We start from the raw sequence: 10,876 nt of genomic DNA, 5'->3' as shown, positions 1-10,876 counted from the left end.
TGAGCTCTCATTCGATCAGTCCCCTTGTATCAGTGGGTGAACGCACCCCTCGCGGTCCTGATTTCCTTTTTCATGTTCTCCCTCCTTCTGCTCCTCCTTTGGACCTTGGGGGGCTCAGTCCAGTGCTCCAATGTGAGTCTCCGTTTGTATCGCCATCCATCGTCGGATGAAGGTTCCCTCTGGTCCTGCCTGTCTTGCTCACGTTTTCCCTCCTTCTGCTTCTCATTTGTATCTAGGGAGTTAATTCCAGTGTTCCAATATGTGTCTCTGTCTCTATCTCCATCCATCGCCAGATGAAGGTTCTACGGTGATATGCAAAATATTCATCAGTATGGTTATGGGCCAAGGCCAGTTCAGGCACCCTCTCCTCTGCTGGCCAGGGAAGAATCTGGGGACCTCTCCTTGGGCCTGAGAACCCTTCCAGAAACAAGTCTCTTGCCAACCCTAAAATGACTCCATTAGCTGAGATATATACTTGCCTGCTCCCATATCTATCCTTCCTCCTCCCCATCTCATTCCCCCACACCATCCCCAATCCTCCCCCTCTCCCTTCTCTCTAACCATCTCCCCTTACTTCCACCCCCCCACCCCCCACTCCCGCGCACCAAAGTTTGCCTTGCAATCTTGACTACTTCCAATATCCAGTAGGATAACTATATGATTTTCTTCAGGTTCACCTTCTTATTTTGTTTTCTAGGATCATGAATTATAGTCTCAAAGACCTTTAACTATGACTGGAATCCACTTATGAATGAGTACATACCATATTCCTCTTTTTGGGTCTGGCTTACCTCACTCAGTAAAGCGTTTTCTATTTCCATCCATTTGCATGCAAAATTCAAGATGTCATTGTTTTTTACCGCTGAGTAAAACTGTAATGTGTATATGTTCCACACCTTCTTTAACCATTCTTCTATTGAGGGGCACCTAGGTTGTTTCCAGGTTCTGGCTATTACAAATAGTGCAGCTATGAACATAGCTGAACAAATGCTTTTGTAGTATGATAGGGCATCTCTTGGGTATATTCCCAAGAGTGGAATTGCTGGGTCCTGAGGGAGGTTGACTCCCAGTTTCCTGAGAAACTGTCACACTAATGTCCACAGTGGCTGCACAAGTTTGCATTCCCACCAACAATGGATGAGTGTTCCCCTCACTCCACATCCTCTCCAGCATAGGCTATCATTGGTGTTTTTAAGTTTAGCTATTCTGACAGGTGTAAGATGGTATCTCAAAGTTGTTTTGATTTGTATTTCCCTGATCTCTAAGGAGGTTGAGCATGACCTTAAGTGTCTTTTGGTCATTTGAAGTTCATCTGTTGTGAATTCTCTTTTCAGTTCAGTACCCCATTTTTTAATTAGGTTAGTTAGAGTTTTAGTGTCTAGTTTCTTGAGTTCTTTGTATATTTTGGAGATCAGACCTTTGTCTGTTGAGGGATTGGTAAAGATCTTCTCCCAGTCAGAAGGTAGCCTTTTTGACTCACTGAAAGTGTCCTTTGCTTTACAGAAGCTTCTCAGTTTCAGGAGGTCCCATTTATTCATTGATTCTCTTATTGTCTATGCTAGTGGGGTTCTACTCAGGAAGTGTTCTCCTGTGTCTATATCTTGTAGACTACTTCCCACTTTCTCTTCTATCAGGTTCAAAGTGGTCAGATTAATGTTGATGTCTTTAATCCATTTGGACTTGAGTTTTGTGCATGGTGATAGATATGGATCCCCTTTCATTCTTCTACAGGTTGACATCCAGTTATGCCAGCACCATGTGTTAAAGATACTTTCCTTCTTCCATTGTATACTTTTAGCTCCCTTGTCAAAAATCAGGTGTTCATAGGTCTGTGTGTTAATATCCGGGTCTTCTATTCGATTCCATAGGTCGACTTCTCTGTTGTTATGCCAATACCTAGCTGTTTTCAATACTGTATTATTATACTGTATTATACTGTATAATATATTATATTATAATATACTATTATATATAATATATATATATATATATTATTAATATATATAGTAATATATAATAATACTGTATTATAGCTCTGTAATAGAGTTTGAAGTCAGGGATGGCAATGCCTCCAGAAGTTCCTTTATTGTATAAGATTGTTTTGGCTATCCTGGGTTTTTTGTTTTGCCATATGAACTTGATTATTGTTCTCTCAAGGTCTGTGAAGATGTTTGATGGGATTTTGATGGATATTGTTTTGAATCTCTATTTTCTGATATCCTCCTCAATTTCTTTCTTCAAAGACTTAAAGTTCTTGTCACATAGGTCTTTCACTTCCTTGGTTAGAGTAACCCCAAGATATTTTATGCTATTTGTGACTATCATGACAGGTGATGTTTCTCTGATTTCCCTCTCTGCTTCTTTATCCTTTGTGTATAGGAGGGCAACTGATTTTTTGAAGTTGATCTTGTATCCTGCCATAGTACTAAAGGTGTTTATCAGCTGTAGGAGTTCTTTGGTAGAGCTTTTGGGGTGCTTATGTACACTATCATATCGTCTGCAAATAACGAAAGTTTAACTTCATCCTTTCCAATTCGAATCCCCTTGATCCCCTTATGTTGTCTTATTGCTCTGGCTAGAATTCAAGCACTATGTTGAAGAGGTATGGGGAGAGTGGACAGCCTTGTCTTGTTCCTGATTTTAGTGGGATGGCTTTGAGTTTCTCTCCATTCAGTTTGATGTTAGCTGTCGGCTTGCTGTATTTTGCTTTTATTATATTTAGGTATGATTCTTGTATCCCCAATCTCTCCAACACTTTTATCAAAAATGGGTGTTGAATTTTGTCAAATGCTTTTTCAGTATCCAATGAAATGATCATGTGGCTTTTTTCTTTCAGTTTATTTATATGATGGATTACCTTGATAGATTTGTGTATGTTGAAACAGCCCTGCATCTCTGAAATGAAGCCCACCTGATCATAGTGGGTGATTTTTCTAATGTGTTCTTGGATTCGGTTTGCCAGGATTTTGTTGAGAATTTTTGCGTTGATGTTCTTGAGTGAGATTGGCCTGTAATTCTCTTTCTTGGTTGTGTCTTTGTGTGGTTTTGGTATTAGGGCAACTGTAGCTTCATAGAAAGAGTTTGGCAATGACTCTTCTGTTTCTATATTGTGAAATACATTAAGGAGTGTAGGTATTAGGTATTCCTGGAAGTTCTGGTAGAATTCTGCATTGAAATCATCTGGTCCTGGGCTTTTTTTGGTAGGGAGTTTTTTGATAACAGCTTCTAAATCTTCATGATTAACAGGTCTATTTAAATTGTTCACCTGGTCTTGGTTCAACTTTGGTATATGGTACTTATCTAAAAAAAATGTCCATTTCTTTTACATTTTCCAATTTTGTGGCGAACAGGCTTTTGCAGTAAGATCTAATGATTCTCTCAATTTCCTCTGTGTCTGTGGTTATGTCCCCCTTTTCATTTCTGATCTTATTAATTTGCATGTTCTCTTTCTGCCATTTGATTAATTTGGATAGGGGTTTTTCAATCTTGTTGATTTTCTCCAAGAACCAGCTTTTTGTTTCATTGATTCTTTGAATTGTTTTCTGTGTTTCTATTTTGTTGATTTCAGCCCTCAGTTTGATTATTTCCAATCTTCTACTCCTCCTGGGTGAATTGGCTTCTTTTTTTTTCTAGAGTTTTCAAGTGTGCCATTAAGTATCCAATATGTGCTTTCTCCGTTTTCTTTAATTGGGCACTTAGTGCTATGAACTTTCCTCTTAGCACTGCTTTCATAGTGTCCCATAGGTTTGAGTATGTTTGTGTCTTTATTTTCATTAAATTCAAGGAAGATTTTAATGGCTTTCTTTATTTCTTCCTTGACCCAGGGGTGATTTAGTAGTTGACAGTTCAACTTCCAGGAGTTTGTTGGCTTCCTGGGGGTAGCACTGTTGTTGAATTCTAACTTTAATCTATGGTGATCTGATAAGACACAGGTGGTTACTAATATTTTTTTGTATCTGTGGAAGTTTGCTTTGTTACCGAGTATGTGGTCAATTTTTGAGAAGGTTCCATGGGCAGCAGAGAAGAAGGTATATTCTTTCCTATTTGGGTGGAATGTTCTATAGATATCTGTTAAGTCCATTTGATTCAATACCTCCAATAATTCTCTTATTTCTCTGTTGAGTTTCTGTCTGATTGACCTGTCCATTGGTGAGAGAGGAGTGTTGAAGTCTCCTACTATTAGTGCATGTGGTATGATGACTGCCTTGCCTTCTAGAAGTGTTTCTTTTACATAAGTGGGTGCCTTTATATTAGGGGAATAGATATTCAGGATTGAGACTTTCTCCTGATGAATTATGCCTGTTATGTGTATGAAATGTCCATCTCCATCTCTTCTGATTGATTTTAGTTTGAAGTCAATTTTGTTAAATATTGGAATGGCCACACCTGCTTGTTTCTTAGGTCCATTTGCTTGGAAAACCTTTTCCCAGCCCTTTACTCTGAGTAGATGTCTGTCTTTGTGGTTGAGGTGTGTTTCTTGTAAACAGCAGAATGTTGGATCCTGTTTTCGTATCCAAAACGTGCCTTTTTATAAGTCAATTGAGTCCATTGCTATTAAGTGATATTAATGACCAGTGGTTGTTGATTCCAGTTATTATTTGTGTGTGTGTGTGTGTGTGTGTGTGTGTAGTAGTAGTAGTAGTAGTGTTTGTGTGTTTTTCTTCTTTGAGTTTTGTTTGTGAAGGGTCGCTAGATGTCTGGGTTATTGTAGGCAGTGTTGGCAATGTTGGATTCCTTGGATTGCGATTTTCCTTCTATTACTTTTTGTAAGGCTTTATTTGTAGCTATGTATTATTTAATTTTTTTTTTATCCTGGAATATTTTGCTTTCTCTGTTGATAGTGAACGATAGCTTGGCTGGGTATAGTAGTCTGGGCTTGCATCCATGGTCTCTTAGTTTCTTCAGTACCTCTATCCAGGACCTTCTGGCTTTCAAGGTTTCCATAGAGAAGTCCGGTGTAAGTCTGATAGGTTTCCCTTTATAACTTACTTGACCTTTTTCCTTTGCAGCTCTTAATAGTCTTTCTTTAATCTGAATGTTTTGTGTTTTGATTATTATATGACGAGGGAATTTTTTTTTTTGACCCTGTCTATTCGGTGCTCTGTATGCTTCTTGAACCTTCATACTGATATCGTTCTTTAGGTTGGGGAAGTTTTCTTCTATAACTTTGTTGAATATATTTTCTGGACCTTTGATCTGCAATTCTTCTCTTTCTTCTACCCCTATTATTCTTAGATTTGGTTTTCTGTTGTGTCCCCCATTCCCTGAATGTTTTGTGATGAGAATTTGTTGGATTTGCTGTTTTCTTTGATCAGAGCGTTTATTTTCTCTATGGTGTCTTCAAAGTCTGAGATTCTTTCTTCTATCTCTTGTATTCTGTTCGTTATGCTTTTTTCTGAAGTCTCTGTTTACCTAGATTTTCCATAGCCAGCCGACCCGCAGTTTTTGTTTTCTTCATTGCCTCCATTTCAGTTTTCAAATCTTGAACTGTTTCCATTACCTGCTTGATTGTTTTTTCTTGGTTTCCCAGAATTTCGTTTATGGATTTACTCATTTCTTCAAACCTTTTGGTATAATTCTCTTCCATTTCTTTACTCATTTCCTCAATCTTTTTGTTATACTTATCTTCCATTTCTTTACGGCAGATTTTCACCTCCTGTTTAAGTTCCTTTATTATTTTCATAAAGATCCGCTTAGAGTCGATTTCTTCTATTTCTTCTGGAGTGAAGTGTTCAATTCTTCTAGTTTCATGATCCCTGGATTCTGGTGATGTCATGTTGCCTTTCATGTTGTTGGAGGAATTCTTGCATTGGCACCTGCCCGTCTCCTCCTCTCTGGATGAAACTCCTCGCACTCTCTGGATAGAACTGCTCAGCACTCTCTGGATAGATTCCTCAGCACTGAAACAGGGACATCTGGTATTCCAAGGACTAGGAGACAAAAGGGCGGTGGCAGTGGAGGCAGGGAGGCGTCCCGTGGAACACTGAAGACCCTGCTGCAGAAGTTGAGTGGGGGGAGGCTGTGCTCTCTTCCTGGACAGACCGCCCTGGCGAGCACCCACTCACCTCTCTGGACTGAACTCCTCAGCACTGAAATAGGGACGGCTGGTATTCCAAGGACTCAGGAGACAAAAGGACAGCGTCAGTGGGGACAGGGAGGCGTCCCGTGGAACACTGAAGACCCTGCCGCAAAAGCTGAGGGGGCATCAGGTTCAATGTTGTTATTAACATTGAACAAATAACTATGATTTGTATCAACCTATTCACTCATAATTTGTATACATATTATTTAATTTCTGAATATGCTCAAATATATGTTTTTCATCTCTCTATATTTGTTTACCTGGTTTTTAATATAATGAGAACTAGAGTCATCCCATGAAAATGGTTGGTGACTAAAGATGATAGTTATCACACCTGATATGTTCTTGAGGTCAGTGATCAATCATAGAAATGCTTACTAATATATATACACACATTCATTTACAAAAAAATAACTGAATAAATGCAGTAATAAAATAAAATACTGAGAGTGGTAAGATAAACTGAACAAAAGCAAAAACATTTATAAGCAATTCCAGGGCTTGACAGCAGCCTAGGTGCACCGTACTAGCGTGAAACAGCATCTGAAACACAGCTTGGCCTTTGCTGATAGCAAAGTGAGATAATTTGGGCATGAAAATAGCGTGATAATACTTTATGAATTGGAACAATATTAAATAATGGCCTTGAAATCTCACTCTTAGGTGCACTGTCTAAATAATTGTAATAGGTCTGAAGGAGATTCTTGTTTGAATGTATTTGTTGCAGTACCACCCACATTGGTTACCAGAAAAAAAGTGTTGGTTATCAGATAAAAGAGTAAATTGAATGTTTTTTGTTCATAAATATTACTTAACCATAAAAAGAACTTATATTTGATCTTATTTTTGCTAAAATCGAATGAACATTCAAAGCTGTATTCAAGGAAAATAACCTGATTGAAGCTATTATTAACTTTATGTACTATGTATATTATGTATAATTCCAGTTTCAGGACACAGAATTTTCCATGGAAAGAAAGAGCTAGAAAGTATTTAATGTTTTCAAGGTATCTCTTTGGAATTACAGAAAATTCTAAGTTGTATAGAGTTGATAGTTTCAACACTGGCAAATTATAATGATACCTTCCAAAATAACTAAATATTTCTCAGATAAGTAATTGATTTTAGTCATAACACATTGTGTGTGCACTAAAGTATGTTATATATTTAAAATTGTAGAGGAAAAAATGAAACATATGTTAAACCATGACTGTTTGTCTATCATCTATCTATATATCTATCTCTCTATATCTATCCTTTGTCAGCTGTAATCCAACAATATACTTATCTGTCAGAGATAGTTCCTATCAACCATCTATTTCTTTTACCTACTTGTCTATTTCTAAAACAGTCTGTCATATACATCAACTTGTTTTTGAGCAAGCCATATATGCAAAGTCAACAAGCTATGTTGTCTAACAAGAACATGAACATCTTATTTATTCTCCCTAATGATTCATGGTAATAATTACAATAATACATTACCATTAAGTGTGTTATATGGTGCTGAACATCAAAATACAGCTTCGTGCTGCTAGGTAAGCACCCTATTTGCTGATGTACATTCCCAGATATACATATTCATAGTACGGGATGATTTGGTGGTTATTGAAATACATTTTTGATGGTCATAAAATAAATGAGCTAAAAATCATTTTTTTCCTGGATCAAAATTCTTAGATTGTTCAATATATGCTCCACAAAATGTTAAGTGTAATGCTTACATGTTTTATGTTGCCTAGTAGACTCCTTGAAAATTATTTAGGGCTAACCTAAGTAGACAGTCAAATTTTTGGTTATCAAAGACAATTATTTGTGAATTTGTTTTCTAATTAAAAAGATGCAGAAAATTTTGTAAAACCAAATCATGATATTGAATATAATAAAATATATTTCCCTACTCAGCCCATGAAAGTGATAGAGGGACAGATTTCTTTCACTGAATCTAATTTGAAATTAGCTTCAGATGTCTATAAAGCAAAAAGAAGAAAAGAAGAAAAAAGAAGAAGAAGAAAAGTGGGAGGGAGAAAGAGACAAAGGTGTTTGCACACAAACACACACACACACTAACACAAACACACACACGGAGGCAGGATCAGTAAAACAAGAATGCTTCTCTTCTATTTGTGCTCCAAGCAAAGGACTATTCATGCCAGCATATTTCCCATAGAGTGCACAGGTAGGTGTCTATCTTATATCTCCCTGGCAGGAAAAAGCCAGAGTAGCATGGTTTAGTAGTTTTGTTTAATGCCATGCTGTTTACTTTGTGATACAAAAGGTACCCTGTGACTTGAAGCTTCTCACTAAGCCACACTCAGCATGCTTTCCTACAGAGTTTTACTTTTATGTTGCAAAAGCAAATTCAAAGATGCTTTCCACAAATCAAATAAGCACTGAGTCACAGAACTTAGAAAAAAAGACACAGAAAGAATGCCAGCTCTTCAGGAGAGAGAGAGAGCACATCACTGGTAGTATGTGAGCTGTCCAGATGCAGAGCTAATGTTGTCAATCTGAAAGAGACTAGACAGTCTAGAGTACATGGGAAAGAGATGCGAGACAACTTTTGTACCTGGAAGGTCTTCTGAATCTATGTGACAGCAGAAATCTCTTTTGCAGTCAATTGTGTTCAGTCCTACACACTCAGTCGACTGGCAGCATCCACTCACACATTAGCACATTCAGTGAACCTGTAAGCTCCATTCATTTATATTGATCATTAGAAAGTGTTCATATCTAGCTTGAAATCATAGTCTTACTTGAAAGGAATTCTTCTGTGTTTGTGTAATTTCATGTCTTTGAATTCTGGGCTATACCTTCTATTTGACACTATACAATAGTGGTTCTGTAGCAAGCAGGTAGTAATAAAGAAAGTTGACACTAAGTATTTTCTAAACAATAGTTGTATATTTTCTATAAATTTTCCAAAAGATAGTACTATCATTTACTTCTAACATAAAAGGGAATGCTTAAAATTTTAGAAAAATAAGATCACAAGATTATTCATAGTAAAGCTGTGTTCAGTTTCAGTAAACAGTAACATTGCCTCCTTATGTTAACTTTATTATATCCACTTTACCTTAAGAAATATCTATAGTATGGATATTTATTTAAAAAATTTATCAAAAGTTATTGATAGAGGTCAGATTGTCATAAATGATAAGAATGAATACACTGATGAGAAATTCACTACAGTAAAAAATTAATCTTAGCTTTGAAACAGTTAACCAAGTATATCCAGAGAGATGGGGGGGGCAACGAGTGGGAGGAAAAGAGAGATGGAGAAGTAGAGTGAGTAGAAGGGAGAGAAAATGAAGAGGGAAAAGAAGATGGAATAGGGAAAAAATAGAGACTGGAAGAGACAGAGAGAGTGGGATAAAGAGAAAGAGAGAGAAGAAAAGAGAAGAAAAGAAAAGAGATGAGAAGAGAGGTGAGGAGAGGAGAGGAGAATAGAAGAGAAGAGAGAGAAGGAGAGAGGAAGGCAAAGGGAGAGGGAAAGAGAGACAGATAGGGCAAGAGTTTGAGAGAGAGCTGATGGAGGAAGAGAGAGTGTGCAGATAAAAGGATAAAATTGGTGGGACATTTGGGGGTGAGGTACCAAAACCTAGTACAATGGAAGCTTTCTATAACTTATGAAAGTTGTCCTAATGAGGACTCTTCTTAAAGGGGGATACTGAATCTCAAGATGCCATCTCTCATCACCACGTGAGACTTGCGGTGGTAAAGCAGTGTTGCGTTCAAATGAAGTTTTAGCTAAGAGGGTCCCAAGCAATAGCCAAACAACCCAGGTTATTGCTAAGTCAAAGGATTATTCTTGGCTAACAAACAGCAGGGTCTCACTGTTGAGTGCAATATCCAAACAACTCATTGAACACTGAGAAGCTGACACAGTACTTTCCTGGAGTATTCACTGCAATGATGGAATCTCTTTGGTTTAGAAAGGTACTCTGAAGAACACTGAAAGATAAACACGGACTCCAACCATAATCAAAGTGTTTGCTACAATCTGTAATACATATAAAATATGTTAGGAACATGGTAGCACTGAACTTGTGGAAGTTGACAACCAACACTTCATTTGACCTAAGTCCTGCTTCCAGAGCTACAACCCAAAACCCACAACTTCTTTAGTAATTTTGCCATTAACTAATTGATAACAATGAAACAATCAATAGACCCAGAGAATTATGAAAAGAACAAGGTTCAGGGGGAGCATTTTTCTCCCTGTAAAGGGAAATTGAATAGATTTTAAGGGAGGCCTGGTGGAATTTGGGAATGTGAGAGGGAAAGATCAGGTGTGGAAAGGAGGGAGAGAGTGTCGGGGAGATTGGCAAGAGTTGGGGGAAAAGTGGGTGGCTTAGAATCTCAATGCAGTTAAAACTTCCTGATAGCTATAAAGGTGATCCTAAAGGAAACTCATAGGAATGGGGAGTATAGAGTCTGAATTTGCTACCTCTTGTAGCCCAGCAAGGCTTCTAGTGGCAGTTTTGTGCTGCATTCAAATGAGTTATAGCCATGGGGTCCCTTTAAAATTCACAATAACTCAAGCTATTGCTAAGACAAAGGTTGGTTCTCTGCACTCTGACATTGGGGGTTGCCCATTGCCAAGGAGAACACCCTCACAACACACTGGGCATAGAGAATACTGAGGCTTGGACTACATGGAGACTTCACCCCCTACATTCTAGTGTCTTGCAGGTAATCTGCAGGCTATCATGAGGGAAACATAATACAATATCTGTCCTGCCTGCAAACTCTGCTGAGGAAACAGTACAAAACTTCTGGGAGTAGCCAGCA

Source organism: Myodes glareolus, chromosome 8 (assembly GCF_982192425.1).
Source record: "Myodes glareolus chromosome 8, mMyoGla1.1, whole genome shotgun sequence".
Classification (NCBI taxonomy): domain Eukaryota; kingdom Metazoa; phylum Chordata; class Mammalia; order Rodentia; family Cricetidae; genus Myodes; species Myodes glareolus.
The sequence above is the reverse complement of the archived record's forward strand: the minus strand, read 5'-3'. Positions refer to the sequence as shown.